General features: G+C 38.2%; 1 protein-coding gene and 1 non-coding gene across 2 annotated transcripts in view; one reads left to right on the top strand and one right to left on the bottom strand.

The window, feature by feature from the left end:
• The window catches only part of LOC122797873, a 798,176-nt gene that overhangs the window by 384,874 nt on the left and 391,527 nt on the right, over positions 1-21,775 (top strand). The gene's annotated exons all lie outside the window — the stretch shown is intronic.
• TRNAT-UGU lies at positions 8,785-8,856 on the bottom strand. The gene has a single exon. It is a non-coding gene; the product is annotated as a tRNA-Thr (tRNA).

Raw genomic sequence — 21,775 nt, 5'->3', positions numbered from 1 at the left:
CACCAAGAGGATCAAAGGGCTCAAACCGATGCCATATGCTGCCTGGTTAAAGAAACTCCAGCTCTACTCAGTGGCATACCGCCTTCTCAGAGGCGATCTGTGCCTGACATATAAAGCCATATCCAACCCAGAATTAATGGACATGCTGCACCTCAGAAACTCCAAATCCCATCGAGCTATGCGCTTGAGAGACTTGAACCTCAGCACTGAAATAAATAGGACATGCTGGAGGGACAGATTCATAACCCAGAGGCTCCCTTCACTCTGGAATAAAATCCCAGTCCAGGTTAGGCAGAGTCCCTCATTGACTCTCTTCAAGAGGAATCTTGATGAGCGGATGGGAGATCGTAGGTTTACCCCGGGTATCACTTCTGTGTCACTGTTAGACAGAGGCACAGTATACTAACCTCGAAAAAGGGCATAGCAAAATTCATTTAAAATGGGTGGCGAAAGCCAAACACACTCTGGCTAAGCTTATAAACGCCCTAGGGCAGATAGCCTAGTATGAACCTATGAACCTATGAACTTTGCTTTTGGGTTGACCAATTCACACACACCACATTTCTGTTTTGGTTTGCAATCATTCAAATATCTACTGGTGTGGTACATTTACTTACTCAGCTGTACTTTCTTCATTTTTTTGTTTGATCAAGGCTGCAGGGTTTTTGCTGTGAAAGCTCACCTTGCAGTTGTATCAGCTTATCACTGAGGCATTGAGCAGTCTTTCTTACCCTCTTATCATGTCAATAACATTTTTATAGGAAGAGTCTTCTTATCCAGGCCACTATTAAATATTCATCTCCTCCTTTAAACTTTAACTTTATCCTAGAGGGATTAATTTCAGCCCTATTCAATCCTGCTGCAAAGGTGGACCTTAGGTATATGTCTTGGAAGACAGTATATTTAGTTGTTGTTACCTCCGCAATAAGAGTTTCTGAATTACATGTCCTTTCTTTGAAACCACCATCTTATCTTTCACAAAGATAGTCTGGTATATAGGAATGACTCAACATTCATGCCCAAGTTAGAAACAGATCTAATCACACTATTCATCTCTCGATAGTCTTTCCCTAATATTCTAATAAAGGTGAGTTTAAGTTACACTGTCTAAATGTTCATATACAACTCTGTTTTGTGTAGATCACACAAAAGATTTACGACAGGATGATCTTTTTGTTTTCTTTGCATGTAACATACTAGGTGAGAGAATGAAAAAAGTTCCATCATCCAGGTGGCTATCCAACTGCATCACCTTGTGCCATTCTTCTAGAAATAAAATCTTATCGTTCAAATCACAGGCTCATTCCAAAAGGTCCACTGTGACCTCAGCAGTCCTTTTCAAGGATCAGTGAATGCTATCTGTGTACCAGCCTGGAGGCCTCCGCTTACCTTTCCAAGCATTATAAGCTCAAATTCATATCCCAACTGGGAGCAAACTTTGGCGCCATTATCTTGTGGAGCATAATGTCCTGAGACTATCCATTCTGTTCTGCTGGGGCCTTAGTCCTTGTATTAATTATTTATATGTCTTTACCAGAGTAGTACTCTGAGCAAAGATGACTGATTTTAGGCACAGACAGGCTGAAAGTGTTTTCACAGTTAATACAGAAAAATAGTAAAAAATGTAGAATATTTGTAGCACAAATACATAGATTAAGACAATGTAAGAAGTTTGAAGTCAATATAACAAGATGAGCTTTGCAGCATACATTTAATAATAAGACAATCAAAAACTAACAGTATTTACATTATGTGCAATATATTTCACAAGTCACTGGGAAGGCAGACAAGAGGAGTAAAGCAAGCTCAGACAAAGGAAGAAGAAATGGCATAAAGGTTAAATTACAATATATATGAAATGGACCAAATAAGATTTGAAAGTCTCATTGATCTGTTGTACAAATACTGTAATACACCTGCCCACCTGTTCTGTATAGAATTGTCACCTATGCATCAACCTCAAGATTAGTCACCAATGCATTGGCATGGAGGATAGACAGTTGCCTTTAGGTATAGCCTCCCTATTAGGGTACTCCTTTCATCTAATTGTATACATTACAGAGGCCACACTCAGTCTAGAAAAGAAAGCAGTTCATTATGGAAGGAATTGATGTGCTCAAACTTGCAGAAGATTGTAGAAGTTGTTGACAGAAAGGTGCATACAGTTTCCAGTCCACATATGGTAGTATATGGGAAAAGGATTAATAGGATCTATTGCTATAATAAGTATCTAATCATTGATCTGATGTCTCGTCCGTCCATTCCTCAATCTGTGGGTTTTTGATCCAACTTAAGATCTGACTTCTGCCAGTCTCAAGCTTTCTGGATGCAGTTCTAAGGTTCCTTTCCGTACCCATAATCCCTGTGCAGAGAGCAAGCTACCCCAAATCTTGTTTGCCTCCATCAGCTCTGGATAGATTTTGTGTGCTCAGGATTGATGTTCATTTTATTCTTGGGTAAGTACAGCTAACTTTCTTTTTTTCCTCTTATATTCTTTTTCTCTGCATACCTCCCCTGAATAACTGCTGGGACTATATAAAATGTAATATTTCTCTGTCCATTCAGGTAAAGCCCCTTACCCTCTCTTTTCTATAAAAAATATGTATATGTGTGTGTATATATATATATATATATATATAGTTTTTTTTTCCCATTCCTCTTTTCTGTTAAGAGGATAAATGTCAGGGCTTTGAGAAATGTTCACCTTGACTAATTTGGATGCACAGATAAGTGTGTAGTGTCTGGACCTATTGCACTTGGACACTGCATGCACCATTTGTGAGGCTTCTGGTCAATGGGCCATTGTTTAGAGGAGAGATAAGTTGATTTTGAAGGGGCTGCTTCAACCTTCCTCTTCTAAAAAGTTCTCCTTCATGAAAGGCTACAGTTTCTTCTTCTGATTCTTTCCATTCTGTAGTGAAGAAGCCATCAGACAAGACAAAAGAAAAAAGGGATTCCGATAAAGACAAACATAAATCAACAAAAAAGAGGTCCTTCTACCCAGTATTATCTACTTTGGCTTCAGCATCAAACCTTTTAAAACCTTGAGAGCCAACATTCCTCACTGATTCAACAGTCCTTGGATCCCATACATCTCCAAAGTTTTAACCAAAGCCTTTTTTACCTCGGCTCCTCTCTCTGATCCTTTGAGAAAAGACACATTGCTTCTCCAGACCACCTTCTTCTGCGTCATCCTTTAAGTCAGTTAGGTCTTCCATACGTCTTACAGAACTGACTTTAACAAGACGATGATAAAGTTTCTCTGGACCTAGATCCAGTTGGAGGTCCTCCTGGCTCAGACCTCCATCGGAACCGGGGGATGTTGTTTCTTCCCCTCATCCTTTAGTATCTCCTTGACTCATCTGTCCCCTTGAATTTTGCACCTAGATCCTCTTCTCACCTGGGGTAGATCTGCTTCAGAGCCAAATGTTCATTCCTGCTCTACTCCAACAAGTTCTCTGATGAGGTTATCTCTGACTTTGTCTTATTCATTTGAATCTCTGAGCCATGCAGTCAGTATCAGCTCAGATAGGTTAGGTTCATATCTGAGATCTTTGTGCACTTTGCTTTTTATGAGCCTCTGTGCTTGACAGCTCAGTTCTGGCAATGACCATGGAGCCTAACCAGATGGGCTAGCTCCTCAGATCCATCTCAGACTCTGCATTCAAGACTTTCAAGTGAGGATTTTCTCAACTGAAAGAGAGGTCTACCTCATTGAAGTTGGATATATTCCTTCCTCATAGGATCTCCCAGGGTTTAGAGTCTGCTCAGCTTGTCCCGTCAGGAGAACCAGTTTTAAGGAACCACATGACAGTTCTTATAAAAGACACCAGTTTAGCTTTCAAGTTATCCCCTGAACAACCCACAGAGGAGGTACACAGGAAACACTTGGATTCCCCAGAGGAATCTCCTGCCACCACTACTGATTTTGATGAAGAAGGGTCCTTCAGTTCTCCTCTTCAGAACATCTCATTTGGTGAGATCCTCAAACAACTTAGGCAGAAAGGGGATTGGTCATCCCAAGTCCCTTCTCCCTGCAAATTAGTCTTCCTTGATGTTTTTGTTTCTGACACATCCATCTGATGATATGATTGAATTAATCTTACTGAGGATTTGGAAGGAACCAGACACAGCTGAGCCAATCCCATACAGATCTGACACATTTCTGGTGGCTCCTAAAGACTGGCCCTATTGGAGTAGGGGACTTGCAGTAGATTCTATGGTAGTGGCGGTGGTTACTAAGAAATAATGTACAGAGGAAAGTTCTTCTGTCCATTTGCCAAATAAGCAATCTCAGACATCGCACAGATTTGGGAATCATGTTTACGACTTATCCATTTTTTCATTTAGAGTGTTAAATTACTTGGCTCACATCATTGTCTTTCCAGAAACACTTCACTAAGGAGATTACCAAGTCTGTCCCAGAAAACTAATCTCTGTATCAGACAAAGTCTATTGATTCACAGTTGGTGGCTGTTCAGTCTTTATTGAATGTATTGGTGCACCTTATTTCTAATGCCACTGAGGGTATGTCTAGAGCAGCTGAAACAGGAATAACCATCAGGAGACATACCTGGATGTGGCTATCTACTTTGTGGAGCATTTCAACATGTCCTTCATCAATGACCCATATGATGGATAGATCCTTTTTGATGCTAACTTACTGAGACTATAACCAGGAGAGAGAAAGACCACAAGTCCCTATCTGCCTTGGGAGTCAACTTCTCTATCCCTCAGTGGATCTTCTCCAGGAGTCAGAATGGAGGAAAAGAATTTGGCATCACAAATCACAAGGATTTTCTTCTGCCACTCCTGGAGAAAAAGCGCCCTGTGCCAGAGGGGGAAAATCTTATAACAGACATCACCGAGAAGCACAGAAGCTGAGATGACTGCACGATCAAGGCTTCAGAGGACCTCTCCTGGAGAAGCCTTTACAGCATTTCTGAATGGTTACCCAACAGTCACACTCTGGAGAAATTTGGGGAGCACTTATCCTTGCAGCCAATGACCTGGGTGTCCATCACTCAAGACAAATTTGTGCAAAGGTTGATTACCAGAGGATATTTCATTCCCATCCACACTCTTCCTCTAACCCCAAAAAGACTTCCTGATGTTCCACTCTCCCAAAGGGAAGCAGCCACTTCACTAATAAAGAAACTTTTAAGCAACTGAATCATCCAAGAGGTCCCACCAGATCAGAAAGGATCTGGAATTTACTCAAGGTTCTTTTTATTGCTAAAGAAAAATGAGAACCTAGGGCCAGTCTTGGACCTAAACTGCCTGAACATGTTTGTGAAGCAGACAAAATTCTGAATGGTCACAGTACAATTCATTCTTCTTCTGCTGAGGAAGAATGACTGGATATGCTCAATAGGTCTTCAGGATGTGTACTACCATATAAAAAGAGACAGATGTTCCAGAAAGCACCTTCTCTTCCTGCTGGGAACCAGCAATTTCCAGTTCAGAGCTCTGCTCTTTGGTCTCACCACAGCCCCCAGGTTGTTTACCAAATGTATGGCAGTAGTAGCAGCTTGTCCATGACTGCAGGGATTCTCATCTCCACCCCTACAATGAATCTACTAAGTCAAGCCAGAGACTTCTTGCTTCCACTGTGTTTAGAATTGAGGATCACAGTGAACCTAAAGAAGTCCAAACCACAACTGAATTCCTCTGGACACAGCTCTTCAAATAACAAATCTTCCCCAGGCATGAGTTGTATCACTTCGACAACAAGACCGAGATTCAACAAAAACTGTGGAACCAACAGATAACCAGAAACAAACCAGCAGTGCAGGACTAGAACACCTTGAATCAGTTGTAGCTTAAAATCTTTATTGTAGTACAAACAATGAGTTTAGAAGTTTCGTTCACTCAGGAACTTTTATTACTATTATTATTATTATTGTTGTTGTTTATTGCCTCTAGCCAGATACAACATGCAAGCACTTTAGTGTTGTCATTACGTGGCTTTGGAAATCTTTGATATTTGGAAAGGTTTTTTTTAAGCACCTCAGCATAAGACAATCTGTGTGTGTGCTAAGCAATATGTGTGTGAGGAATGTAGTGTGGGTATTCAAGACAACCTCATCTGTATGTGAGATTTTTGCCTCCAATGAATTGTGTATTTATATCTCTTACATACTGTGTTATTTTCTTTAACAATTAACTGGTTAACTGAGAACATAAGAGAATTGCTAGTTTGCCTTAGGATACCCATATCTACCAAGCTGGCCACAGAGACAGTTTGAAATAGCATTTACATGTTGTCGACACCTGTAATAGGATGGGCTGTTTAGGATTAAGGATCTTTTTTTTTTTTTAAGAGGGGGTCACCTAGGGTAGTTCTGGGGTTAAGAGCAAGATGTTATACAGTGTTAATTGATGCACAAGTTAGCTGCCCTAAGCTCACATCTTTAAAATGATACACTATGTAGCAGGTTTTGGACCTAATCGTAAGAAAATATTTTATTCTCTACTAATTCACAGAAAGAGGTTCTCCCATTCGATTCTCGGCTCGGCTTGGGAGTGCCTTCTGTGTGGAGTCTGCATGTCCTCCCCGCGGTTGGGTAGCATTCGAAAGACATGCATGTGTAAATGGGCGTGCCTTCGTTGAAGGTTGGGCGGCGAGCTGGCACCTCAGCATTTCGTAAAAATCTACTGCCAATCATTAGCAGACCGGAGTTCCGCTGTGCCGACCCCTTACCGGGAAAAGCCGAAAGACAAACAACAACAACAACAGGGCACTGCTAATAGCTGCTTTTCAGTGGGCAGCTCTGCCTAAACTTGCCTAATTTATAGTACAGAAAAAAAGCTTAAAAGCTTAAAAGTTGACTTCTATGCCTTCTAGCCAATGAACAGCCACACGTTGAGCTTCCTGGAGTGCTTCCCAACTCAGAGACCTGGTAAACATTTTCTGCCACAAAATGGATGATCTTGGAATTTCTTTAATGTAAATTGGCAGCAAAAGTAGCTCTCAAGTGCAGATTCAACAGCAAACAAGCAACTTTTTAATTAAGGATTGATGGTAATGAATAGGAAGTGAGGACATTAGGGAGAATGTTGGAGGAGTTTAGAAAGTCCTATGAGGAGTTATACAGAGATGAGAAGGAAATGGGGATTATGAAGAAGAGGACAGGCAGAGACATAGCTGGCTTATCTTTTGCCCTCTGTTGGTCTCCAGTATAGTGCTGCATATTTTTTGGCTTTTTTTAAGTGAAAAGAGAAAAAAAAGTACTTCATCTTTTTGCTATAGCAAACCAATTGCAACTCCCCCAGCTCTTCCATTGAAGAGTATAACAAATTATTTCAGCAGTCAGCTTAATACAAGATAGATCTACACTCCTCTCCCAACTTTTTCATTGAAGAGCAAAAAAATAAAACAAACAAAAAAAGACTTCTACTTTTTTGATACTGTAGCAAGCATATATCAGCTTCTTACAACTTAACACACATGAAGCTCCCTTCTGCACCAGTATTTAGAAATGCTGGTATAGAAAGAATGCAGGAACTGTACTTCTTGATTGTACTCACTAACACTTTGTGCACAGGGTGGTACTTCTTGGATTTATTCTTAACAAGACATGAGTTTACCTAAACCTCCCAAGGGTCATTCAACTAGATCCATGGCTGCTTTATCTGTCTTTTGGCCAAGAACATCTGTTGATGATATTTGCACTGCAGCTACACGGTCCAGTACTCATACCTTTGTTACTCATTACAAATTGGATATTATTTCTAGAAACAGAGCTGCCTTTGGTTCAGTGATACTCTGGAATATCCTTCCATGAGGGAGATCAAAGATCAGTGTAGTTGAGGACTCTATCCCATGCACCGAGGAAGAATGAAATGGGCAGCATTGGATTTAAAAGTTATGTATTAACCATAACTAGGCATCTGTGTTATCCATTTTCATTCTTCCTCAACTTCCCTCCCATCCATCCCCATCCATCTTTTCTGGAGAGACGTGTAGGATTGTATTTTGAACCTACAAGTTTGAGCCCTTCCTTTTTCTGTCAGCTATACTGGTCTCTGCTTAGCCATGGGGTTGTATGGCAACAAATTCAGTCTGTGCATTATGGGTAATGGGAGAAGCTTGAGAGCTGGATCCAAAGTCTGGAATATGCGGCTGAGTCAGATCTGAGGATTGAATCCAAACCCATGCATTGAGGAAAAATGAAAATGGACAATGCAGATGCCTAGTTATGGTGAGGACATAACTTTTAATTTCGACTCTGATCCTCTGTAACTTAGAACAAACACACAAAACTGTGTCCATTTTTAACAAAAGAGGGTTACCCCTCTGAGTAAAAGCATTTCTATCAAACTGACAGCTGCACTCACAGGCATTACCTAATTTAAAGTTAAGGTCACTAATGCTAAAGTGCATGATACAGCTGGTGTTCCCAGTTACATTGATTTCTGTTTGCTCTTTTCCTATCTCCCCCCAGATGTGAAAAACATCTTTCATGCTTTCAGTAAACATTAGCTTTTAATCCTAAGAAAAACTGCACTGGTTACAGTGAAATAAAACTAAATTGTACACTGTTCTATTAAAGACAGTATTACAGGTGCTAAGAAGGCTACTACTTCTTATTCACTTCCAACAGTTTCAAATTTTAGATTCATAGATTCATAGATTCATAGATTCATAGATTCTTACTAAGCTAACTGCCCTTGCGAGCCATTTTAAGCTTAGCCAATTATCCCTTGTGAGACTCAAACCCTACACCTTGTGTTTGTAAGGCAAACACCTTAACCATTAGGCCACCCAGGAGACAAATGCTATGGAGATGCTGGGGATTGAACCCAGGACCTCATACATACAAAGCATGCACTCTACCACTGTGCTACATCCCCTTATATAATAAGCTAAGTGCCCTTGTGAGCCATTTTAAGCCTAGCCAATTATCCCTTGTGAGGCTCAAACCATGCACCTTGGGTTTATAAAGCAAACACCTTAACCATTAAGCTGCCCTCCCAACCCAATGTTATATCTTTATTAATTGCATACCTCTGCAAATAGCTTGTTTCCAAGGTAAAAAGTGCAGCATTTGCTCAATGCTCTCAAGATTAAATGCTTGCACCGGCCAACAGCTTGGCGCCAAATCAAAACAGTCAGTAATGAAAAAAAACATTAACAACTTTGCAGGTGCAGGAAATTATCCTGGTAATTTTCACTTAGAACACATTGTATAGATTTCCTCTAGCAAACTGCATGCAACTGCAGTCTTCCTGTCTTTCACTTAGAGTGTTTCTTAATGGAAATAGCTAATAACTTTGCAGATGCAAGAAGCTCACAATTGCCAGTGTCCTGCATTGTTTTGTCTTATTTTCTAGTTTGAAAAAAAACACAAAATATAGAAAAAAGGATGCAAGCCTCCATTTAACTGTTTTAGTCTTTTATTTTACAGACTTCTTCAGAGCATACAAGTCCACAAACCTCACTGATATAAATGTAAACAGACAAAAAAACAAGCGAAAATAGACAAAAAGGTAGCAAGCCCAAAAAGCTGTCAAGCCAACAAAGTTCTTTTGTAGAATCTGCGTACTCGCTGAATGAGTTAAAAAGAACACCACCAGTTAAAGCAAGTTGGATGCAATAGTCAGCTAAATCTTAACGCAAATTTTTATTTTACAGAAAAGAAGCGTTTTCGCTGTAGACTGAGCTACAGCTTCCTCAGAAAGACAATTCAAAAGAACCGCCAAAGACAGGCTTTAAAAAGTTACGCCCATTCATAAAGTTAACATGCGCTTACAATTAAAGCCATAACCAGGATAAATGTTCATAAATAGAACATTATGTTACAATGCTTTAAAAAGTGAATAACACCAGTTACAAGTCTAAAACAATAATAATAATGAAAATAAAAAATAATAAGTAACAATTCTGAATGAATTATTCTCTTTCTGAGGAAGCTATCACGCTACCATTTTTGTCTATTTTCACTGATATAAATACTAGTAGGAACCCAACCCTTTAAAATGTATCTCTAGTCAAATAATTTAATTTGATTTAGTATTAAAAGACGTTTGACATTCAAAATTTCATTCATATCTGGGGGAGTTAGCATATAGCTTAATTTGTCATCAAAAGTTCACCTATTCTTACTTTTAATTTCCTGTTGCTTTTCCCTACATGAAACCAAAATGAAGATGGTGCAGCAGGGAATTCTATACACTAAAAAGGTTTATTGTGAACGCTTGTGGGAGAAAATCTATTATATATGCATGTGCAAAAATGGTTGACAGCAAAATGAAAAAAAATATTTAGAAACTGAATCTCAGATATGCTGTAATCCCTTTAACTTTTTGCAGGGGATTAATGATCTGGAGTATCAGGAGGACTTTAATTTCCTGATGGTAGATGTTAAGGATTTATACACAGTAATCCCCCAGGACATAGGCATAAGTTGGGTTGGGGACTTTCTATTTGGAAAAGGACCGGAGGATAAAGAAATTGATTTGAGAGATTGTTGGAAATTGTTTTATCCAACAATTTCATATGGTTTAATAATGATTTTTTTCTTCAAAAAATTGGAGTAGTAATGGGTTCACCATGTGGGGACAGCTTCTCTAACTGTATGATGGCACACTGGGAGAAAGAATTCCTGTTTAAAAATGTAGACTTCAGGAATAAAGCATATTGGTACAGTTGTTAATTGGACAATATTTTTTTTTCATTTGGAAAGGGGATTACATCTCAGCAAAGGAATTTGTTATTAATATAAGCAGTCTAACAACTTTTTTATAATTTACATTTCAGTTTGAAACTGACTTTATCTCCTTCTTGGATGTCCAGCTGTCAAAAGAACAAATAAGAGATATTTAGCAAAGATATTTAGGAAAAAACATATTCCAATGCCTTTTTACATTTTGAAAGTTGCCATCCATGTCATCAAAAAAGGGGCTGTAGTCAAGGGACAATTAGTTAGAACTGCTAAGATGATTTTCTTAGACAGTGAATTTCAAGTCGAATATGAGACTCTTAAAAATATGTTCCTTAAGATAGGATATCCTAGGGACTTGATCGACCAACTCATAGGTGAGGTGGATAGAAAAAGAAAATTAGGTTATTTTATACCTATTTTGAATAAGGATGGTCCTACTGATGGATATAACCAAATAACCAATATATGTACCCATAATAGTAACCCAAGTAACAATTTGGGTGTTAGTTATAATGTGAGTTTTGCTACCCCATTTTCAAGTGATGCTGACAGCTTGAGGGATATTATGATAAAAAATTGAGCTTTACTCAATGAAGATGCAGCCATTACAACTGTATTAGGTGATAGACCGAGGTCAATTTTTAGAAAAGGATGTAACCTGAAAGGACTCTTAGAAAAGCAAATGGAACCTAATTTGTATAATATCGAAATGTTTAAATGTGGCCAGTGCCATTATTGTAGGTTTATTCAGGTAACAAAAGAATTTCAGATACATAATAGGACCTACAAGATATAGGGTATGCATAATTGTGATATCAAAGGGGTGATATACTTAGCAAAGTGCCAATTATGTGAAAGTTTCTATACAGGGAAAACTGAACGCCCTTTGAGGCAACGTATATATGAACATCAATATCATATTGGGAATCAAAATACCATCAATACACTGGGTAAATATACCATGGAGGACCCCAATCACTATTTTTGTTATTTAGTAATAGAACAAGTTTGTAAAAATATAAGAGGTGGCCCATGAGCACATAAACTGGAAGAAACTGAGCTCCTTTGGCAGTTGAAGTTGAATGCATATGCCTACCCAAGGCTAAATGGGTGCTGTTCTGTGAAAAGTATTTTAAAATTGAAATCTTTGGAAAGGTGATATTTTTAATTTGAATAATGGACAGTTTAAATTTTTTTAAATGAATGCATTGTTCAATTTTTATGTATTAATGTGCTATGTTACACAATGATGTGGACTGAATGGCTTTGAATTATTTACTGTTACTTTAAAAGTGGGATATTTCTGTGACGTTATTTAATGATAGGATATTTAAGAATGTATTTGGACATTTTAGGTCTGTCTGATGAAGTCCATTGATGTAAAGTGAACAAAAGCACTCACAATAAACTTTTTTAGTGTATAGAATTCCATGCTGCACCATCTTCATTTGTTTTTGTTTTTTTTGTTGTTTGTGGACTTTTTTATTCGAAATTGCTTTTCCCTACTTAGAATACATTGCAGGTGTAACATAAAGCCAGGTAAACAACAACTCTTTCCAAATTGCATATATAATGTCCCTCTTGACAAAGCATTCTAGTCATACCATTTAATACAATAGCCTTAACATTGTAAATTAATCTACACTTGTGGCATTCATAACAAGAATAAGTACCATGAGTGTTGTTGCTTTACCTTTTTCATTTTTCATAAATCTCTTTAATATTTCCATTTTTTATTGAAACATAGGACAGATGCCTATTACCTTACTGAATTCTGGGTTATCTTATATGATTTTTTCAATTTATTTTTATTACATGTCTACCACTGTATAAAGAAAGCCCACCAAAAGCATGGTTTACTCTACGGAAATTAATAATAATAATAAGTTCCTTACAAAGGACTCTTGTATATCTCGTGCCTGTGCCTATCTTTTCCCCAGTCTCCTTTATAACTCACAAATCCTAACTAACTTACAGACCTGCCTACTAGCTAAACTCAAAGGCATCTACAACAAAGTAGCCAAGTTTGGGGCTAACCATACCTTTAACTCTCATCACTGTCATTCACTCAAGGCTTTAAACTGGTTAGAGATCCCCCACCAACTATTGTCTTCTCAACTACTTATCATTCATTCCATCCTCTATAAGCCTTTTTCCTGCCCTAACATCTCCTCTCACATCTCTCTTTATATTCCGGCTAGAACCCACAGGAGCTCTGACCAACAACACTTAGACATTTATAAACCTAAAAGATCCATAGGCCAAAACATATATAGCTACACTCCTGCCCTATATTGAAATAAGCTTCCTTTGGCCATCAGAAAAATAACTCAGACACATAAATTCAAAAAAGCTCGCAAAGAATATCTGCTTAACACCTGGACATGTCACTGTAGAAACCCTGCTTGAATTTCCTTCCCCTAACAACACCCCTAAAAACCCATTCTCTCTCTGACCTATGTAACTGCATCCTCTACTGCTGTTCTCACCACTACCTCTAAATTGCTCTACGTGTGGCTCCCTTACACATTCTCATCTTGTTCCTACTGCTCTTCCTACCTCTATCCACTAACTCCTGCTCACTTAATGTTTTCATTTTCCTCTCGACTTTTCCCAGACTTGGAGTTTCATATCTTTACCTTCTCTTCCTTCATTTTGTGTGTGTGTGTGTGTGTGTGTGTGTGTGTGTGTGTGTGTGTGTGTGTGTATGTATATATATATATGTCTATATATATATGTCTATATATATATATATATATATATATATATATATATATATATATTTACATATAGGCATACTATCAAATAGTTGATGTTCAAAATAAATTCCTACCTGAAATATCGATGCACATGTTCAAAATGAAATGTTGAAAAGGTCAGAATGTCACAAACGCACTTCCTTAAGTGTATTCAACCTTTCTTGACATCTGTAAACTGCATTTGGACACTGCACATCATGTGACATAATTATTATGTGGGGAGTAAGCCTTCCTGCACCCCCCCGATGTGGGGGGCTGCACCCACCCCACCCCCAGCATATTACATATTCCAACTCCGAGATCGTACTCCAGTGGGGAAAAGGGCAAATTTCCTGCTCCGCACTGTACCACAAGCTCTTATCATAAGGTCGACCACATATGTGTGAATGCACAGTGCATTCGCTAAACCAGGACTCTCACAAATGAAGGTTCGACAACACGGATTCAGCCAACCAAATTTCAACATCCTATGGTCGTTGAACCTTCACTCACAATTTTGGTGGTAAATCAATATATGTAGTAATGTGCAAATAGTTTCTTACCTGCTGTCTGCAGACTCTGTACATTGTCAATTAACAGTTTTATTTTTGTTGCAATCAAGTGGATTCAACAATATTTTTTCTTTCTAATGTTTTCATAAACTGTTAGTTTTGTAAACTTTCTATGTAGTATTGTGGAGCCTTTCTCCCAGGGCCTCCACTGAAAAAGGGCTTTGGCTCATTTTGACATTCCCAGTCAACAAATGTCAAATAAAAATAAATAAAAAATAAAATAAATCAATAAACACATTACTTCTTTCAAAGAATAACAATGAGCACTCTATCTTATTGGACATGCTGGAGTATGGTCTTTTCCTTTCTTAAATTTAACAATGCCTCTGTTCCTACAATTGGGAAATAACTTTGTTGTCTTTTCTATTTACTTTTGTCAATAGTCTTCTAATTTTGATTCATAGGTGTGTACTAGGGTAATGGCCCTGGAGCCTTTGCAAGCCTAGCCCATAGAAGTTCCCTGGGATCGTGCCGCCCAATGTTAGTTCCCAGTGCATGTATCAAGTAGATCCACTGAAGTGATCCCCAGGGTGAACTTTCTATTACCAATCCATTCATCAAGATTTCTTTTGAAGAGGGTTAGCGAGTGCTCTGCTTGACATGTATGGGGAGTCTATTCCAGAGTATGGGCAGTCTCTGGGTGAGGAGCCTGTCCCTCCAGTATGTTCTGTTGATTGTGGTAATGAGGTTGAGGTGTCTGGAGCATGTGGTGTGGAGGGATTGGGATTTCTTTAGATGTAGCATTTCTAACAGAGCTGGGTCAGACATGGCTTTGTAAGTCAAGCAGGATCACCTCTAAGTAGGCGATATGAGACAGAGAATAGCTGGAGTCTTTTGAGTCTGTCTATGTAGGACATATGTTTAATGCCTATGATCTTCTTCGTGAGGCACTTCTGTGGCATCTCCAGCTGTTGCAGGTGTCTAGTGAGGTACATGCCAAATGGGGCATTATAATCGATGATTGGTCTAATGAGGGAAGAGTAGAGAGATGATGACCTTTTTCTTCCTGGATGCAAAACCCTTAGTAATGAGATGTGCCACATAGAAGGACTTTCCGACCACAGTGGCAATGTGGTGGTTGATGGTGAGGTTGCTGTCAACCTGCATACCCAGATCTCTTATAACGCCTTCAGTGTTCAGTGGGCTCCCATCGATGTGGTCATTAATGGGAACTGAGTTTTTACCAAAGGGGATGACGACGCATTTTTTGGCGTTAAACTTAAGGCCATGGTTTTGACACCAGTCATTGGTCTCAGTGAGGCCTTTCTGCAGGATGTCTGCATCAATTGGGGAGTTAATAATGGTTGCCAGCTTGCAGTCGTCTGTGAACTTGGTCAGCCGGAGTCCTTTTGTGTTGGCCTGGACTTCTGAGAAGTAGATGCCGAACAGGAGATGACCCAAGACCAATCCCTGTGGGACTCCACTCGTGACTGGTCGGCAGTCTGACTTGGAATCTGCTATTTTCACACTGTGTGTTCTATCTGTGAGCCAGTTTGCAACCCACCTAGTTTTATAAGGGTTGGTGCCTAGTTTGGTGAGTTTACCAATAATTCCCAAGTGAGGAATGGTATCAAAGGCCTTGGCCAGATTAAGGTAGGCTGTATGCACTGCCTTACCTTTATCCACAGCCCTGGTGACTGACTCAAAGAAGTCAACCAAGTTGATCAGGCATAAAGCCAAATTGTGTGGGGTCCAGAGTTTGGAGATTTCCTGTATCTTTGTTAAGTAGGTCCATGATGATGTGCTCCATAGCTTTACATATCAGACTGTCAGGCTAATGGGGTGATAATTCCCAGAGTCTGTAGTCGCTCCCCTTTTATGGAGAGGGATGATTGTAGCAGTGCACCATTCAGTAAGGACAACACCTGAGGTAAGGCTGTGACTGAATAGGACACACAGATGTCATGCCAGTTTGCTTTGTAGTTCATGCAGAACACAGCCAGGGATATTATTGGCTCCCATGGAAGCTCTCTTCTTGACCTTGGACAATGCAGCTTTAACCTGTGCTGCAGTAATGCTGGGTGCGTGGCATTCTTCCGGTATTGTGATTGGTCCTTTAGAGGGGAAGAGAGGGGTAAAGTTGGCAGTGAATCTGTCGACCAGTATGTTGGCAATATCTGTTGGCTGAGTATAGGAGGTACCATTGTGCAGTATCTCAGAGCAAATCTGGGTATTGCCATGGAGGTTCTTGATATAACTATAGAAGGCTTTGTGATTGTTTTTAGTGTCTGCCACAATTCTGCCTTCATAGCTGGCTTTAGAGGATTTGATGAGGGATCCCAACTTTTTGTTGAGGCTAATAAGGGAGTTTTTCCAGTCTTGAGACTTCACCTTTTTCTGCAACAGTTTCATACTTCTGTTGTAGAGTTTATTAATGGCAGGGCACTACCAGATTGGTTAAATAATTTCTCCAACTTTTACCATTTCTTGTAGAAAATCTTCATCATCACTACTTAACTTGTATGCTCTTATTACTTGTCCTCTAATTACACCTTTTTTTCAAAAAACTTGGGTGTGCGCTTTCACTATGTAAATACATATTTGCGAACATCAAAGCAACATAGATATAGATTTATATAATTATTTTAGAGTAGAACATCCCTAAGTAGGATATTTTTGGCATCCCTAAAATAAATAAAAACAGATGTGATTCCACTTTTAGAGCCATTGTATCATCTAGAGCTTTTAAAACTGAATTTATTTGTGTATTTTTGGATGAAGTTTTTTTTTTAAATAAGTTTTTAATATTATGCATTTTTTAACTGTAGCTGGTAATTTTTAAGATTTCTCCAAATGTAGAAATAAATGAACCAACTGTAGTAAACCATCAGGAACAGTGTTACAAAATTCAGTAGAAAAAAGGCTCACAAAAGTAGAAATGCTTAATTTATTTAAACAAGATAAAAACTTTAGGGATGCACCCTTCTTCAGTTATCAAAGATTCTTTGATAACTGAAGAAGGGTACATGATGAAAGCTTTTATCTTGTTTAAATAAATTAAGCATTTCTACTTTGTGAGCCTTTTTTCTATTGAATTTTTAAGATTTCCTCATCAACTATAGATGTAGTTGCTTCAGATAGTTCTATTGCGATGAAGAAAGGCATACAGATGGTAAGACAGTACCTGAATACATTTTTCTAATTTCACTACTAGAGATGTAGAAGAGTTTTGTACCTTGATAAGTTTAATTTTAGAATATAATAATTTATTGTTCCAAAATAGATTATTCTGACAGGTAAAAAGAGCAGCCATGAATCACGTATTAACCTGCTTTTTCTATTTTAGCAATGGCATAGTTGGAAAGTGAAGTGGTTATTAATAGTAGAGTTAAGGAGCACATAATGTTTTTACAAAGTTTTATAAATAATATTTTGTGGTGTGGGAGGCAGAAGGAGAAGACGTTTGTTTAATTTGCTATTTATCTGACAGAGTCTAATGCATTTTAAATGTACATCGAAATAGTCTAAAAAACAGGTTAAATTTCTAGATGTATTTTTTGCAGGTTAATGGGATAGAGAACATTGTGAACTCAAGCATTTATAGGAAGCCAGAGTTCACATATATGTGCTTTCATAATGAAAGAACACACCCAAGATTTTTGGGAAAAAAATGTAATTAGGGGGCAAGCAGTAAGAGAATCCAGGTTAATTAGTGATGAAGCTTTTCTACAAAAAAGGTAGAACTGTAGAAATCATTTAGTGAGGGGGTGTTATGATTTACAAGGAAAGAAAATAACAAAATTAAACAGAAAAGAAAACAAAGTTATGGTCCAATTTTTAAGGACAGCGAATAAAGAAGGTGAAGACATTGTTAGATTTAATAAAGTTAAAGATTACAGTTTGGATTGGAAAATCATATTAGGTAACCCAGAACTGAGTCAGGTAGTAGGCAACTAATAGTAAGAATATTATATTAAATGGTATGGCTAGAGTGTTTTGCCCAGAGGGATGTTACACATGTAATTTGGAAAGAGTTGTTTACCTGGCTTTATGTGATACATGCAATGAGTTCTATGTAGGGAACACTAATATGAAATGAAAAGAAAGAATAGGTGAGCATTTGAATATTAAGAGTAAAGTATCTGTTTATGCTTTGAGTAAACATGCCATGTCTAAAGGTTTTAACAAGTTTATTTTCATTGTTTTAGAATCTGTTGAAGAAACATTACATGGGGAGATGCAGATTCCCTATTAGAATATAAGAAACTGGAATGGCAAATTAAGCTATGTGTTAACTCTCCCCCATGTATAAATAAAAGTTAGAATATCAAATAGCTTTTAAAATCAAATTGAATGAATTAATTTCATTGGTAATTGATTTTAAGGAGGCTGCTTCTTAGTATTTAAATGATTGAAATTAGTGGATTTAATGATTGAAATGTGTGGATTTGTATTTTCTGCAGAAGTCTGTAAAATAAAAGATGAAAGAGCTTAATAGTTGGCAAGGAGAAGACATACCTCCATTTTGCATGTTTTGTGTTTTTTTAATTTTATTTTTAAAATACAAGATTCATTTTCAGTTGAATTATATTTTCAAGTCTATGTACTTAAATTTGTCTATAACATAAGCCAAGGGCACTGATCTAGACATCTACTCTTGTAAAACCAAGAAAAATTAGTATCTTATTTCTACATATAATATGATCAGTTCACTTTCACACGCTATCCTCCACCAAAGCTGGTCAGGATCACAACATTATATCAATTTTTGCTTGCTGCTGTCCAGTCATATCTTCTTCCAGTGTAAATCCTGCATATCTCACAACTAAGAAAAAGTACTTGCTTGTTTAATATATTTAATATATGCAGCAGCTACTGGTAGGATTTCCCAGTGTCACATTTAAAATACTGCTGAGTGCACACTGTACAAAACTGATTTACAATCTAACACACAATTTGTATCATTTATTTTTATACAACTATTAATAAAAACATGAATGGTTTTACTTATAGTGTATTAAACATTAATGACATAAAATGGGGTAGCATTTGTTTTACATTACACCCACAAGTTTAATAAAATCAACAAAATTCCAGTCTTTCTCAGACACTTCTTGCAAAGACATATTTCATGTCTATTTCTATATCCAATGGGATTGATGCTTTTACTGAAAAGGTTCACCCAGATTCTGACACAGCTTGCTGTGAAGGAAAGGTTAGTTTGCTTTTTATTTCTTGTATGTGGAATAATTTTGTCTTTTTCTATTTTGTATGCTGTGATTTGTTTTCTTTGCACTGTGTTTTTACTTATATTCTGCTTTTAACTGAATATTAAAACTTGAAAAGACATCACAGCTCTGTCTCTTATGAGTCAGACAGAATTTTCCCATCCTTCCACCCTGTTATTGTTGTGTTCATAAACACCACTGTCTTTCTAGTTGCCTGCCTCTTATGTTAATTTGACCATATATCTTGTTCCCTCTCTCCTTTCACTGGCTGGTGTGAGTAAACACAAGATTAGCATTTTGTGAGATCACTCCCCTTCAACTATTTAAATTTATTGGTCATACTACTGTATTCCATAGTACCAGAATACAAAAGTACTCGCCCCCTTTCAATCTATCTTGCTCTTTTAAAAATAGTGGCTCTCCACTAAAACTTAACTTTTTAGACAGCTAAAACTTAAGGTACCCACTTTCATATCTAACTGCTTAGTGCACATAGCAGTGTTTAGGATAAACCATTTTTTTCATCTTACCTTGAAGCATCTATTGCAAGACCACCAGTTATTGGAGAGCCCACATTCTGCCTGTCAGTAGTCATCTTGGAATTAGTACTTCTGTTTTGCCCTGGTGAGAGAAGGAGTGCAGGTTCATTGTTTCCTGGAGACTGCTGATCACCAGAATGCCTATTAACTGCTTTGCAGGTGACAGCTTGGAATCTGTGCTTATATTCTGATTTTGATGAGAAAAGGAGCAGAGTGCACTGATTCCTTACTGTTTCTGGTTGGAGAGTGAGTGTCTGTGCTTAACGTACCTGTTTGGTCTGGTTGCTATTCGAGGCATCTACCAGAAAAAGGCTACATGCCTGCAGACCCTTGCATCATCTGGGACAACACTGTGGATCACCGAACAGGCTGTGGCCTGCTTCTCTTCTTTGGATTGGTGTTAGCATTTTGCTTCTGCTGAGAAGAAGCAAAGGAGCACTGCATCCCAACAGAGTGAAGCTGTGGTGAGACCAGTATTAGTAGTAGCCAGGCAGTAGCCATTCATGCGACTCCCCTCTTTTCATCATGCTTGATTGGTTTCTAAGTTCAGAATGTCTGCCTAAATACTTCATCCTTAAATTTTAATGGTCTATGCATTAGTTTTCCCTCAAGTTATTGGCAGTGCTCTCTACAGACTCAAGACACACTGAGTGACATTTTTCCTGTAAGAGCACAATTGAAATTTCTCCAATATCTAGTTTGCAGAGATAATCACTGTCCACAAAAATGCAAACCTGATACTCCTGACAGTGACTGATATTCTCACTCCAACTGTATAATCAACAAAAAAGGGTCTGTTGCCATAGATATGAACTTTCCTACTATCTCTGTTACTGGCTTGGTGGAAATGGGCATCCTGAAGCAATGTAGAAATTGCCTCAATTTTACTGACAACCCATTAATTCTCAAACAAACAGATATGGTATGTGAGAGATGTATTTACACAATGTCACTGAAGGAAAAGCCCTCAAATAAAAGTGGTCCTAACGTCAGTAAGGTTGTCAGTAGTACACATGCTGCACCCATCATACACAATTCAAAGTAGACATACAGACCCCCATATGCTGAGGCACTTACATGTAACCTTCCTAAACCACAAAGACCTCCTAGATGAAATACACATAACAAATACCCTCAGCAGCCCCAAATGTGCTCTTTCAAAATAATACCTACATCAACACATAGAGCTACATCGCATGGAGCCTCTACCTCTAAGCCCATAAGGCAAGTCACCACACAATCCAACATTCTAGTCATTGGAGACTCCATCATGAGGCACAATGATGTCCCTCTCACCAGGCTGAGTAAAGAGAAAGTTATGGTCAGTTGCTTATCAGGGGCTAGGATCTGTCACATTATGCATGCACTCAGGTCATTGGACCACAATTACCAATATGACTCAGTCATAGTCCATGTAGGAGTAAATGACCTGAGATGTACCTTCCTAGACTATATGAACAGAGACATCATGGAGCTCTCGGAATATGTGTCTCAGGCTGGTATGAACCTAGCACTGAGCAGCATTTTACCTTCTCCAAGGATGATGCCACAATATGAATAAAAGATGATTAACTTTAATAATTGGCTTATTTCCTGGTGTCATTCTAAAGAGGTGCAGTATTTGTCAGCATGGAAGAAGATGGTCTGTACCTGTCCCCTCTAGGTTTTTGAATATTAGCTAAAACATTGTCTTCCCCATAGTGCCTTTTTAGGCAATGCCAAACTGAAAGTACTTCTGGCATAGCAAATCAAAACCAAGAAAATCTAAAGGTATTACTGCTCAATGCTAGGAGTCTAAACAAAAAAACTACACTTCCTAGAAGCTGTCTTTACCCTAGAGAATTCTGATGTCTATGCAGTCACTGAGACATAGTTTAAAGCCCAGAGAGCACACCAACAGTGCAAGGTTATAATGCCTTTCACACATTTAGGCCAGCTATTTCACAGGCAGGCATTAACGGTGGAGGTGCCTCTATTTACATCAAAAATAAATATACTTCAAGGCTGGTCAAATAGGTGCACTTGAGCTGCTCCATGTTCAAATCACCATAGGTCAAATCCAACACCACTTTCTTGCAAGATATAGGTCCC

The sequence above is a fragment of the Protopterus annectens genome, chromosome 3.part1 (assembly GCF_019279795.1).
Source record: "Protopterus annectens isolate FY-2018-M chromosome 3.part1, PAN1.0, whole genome shotgun sequence".
NCBI lineage: Eukaryota > Metazoa > Chordata > Ceratodontiformes > Protopteridae > Protopterus > Protopterus annectens.
The sequence above is the reverse complement of the archived record's forward strand: the minus strand, read 5'-3'. Positions and strand labels throughout refer to the sequence as shown.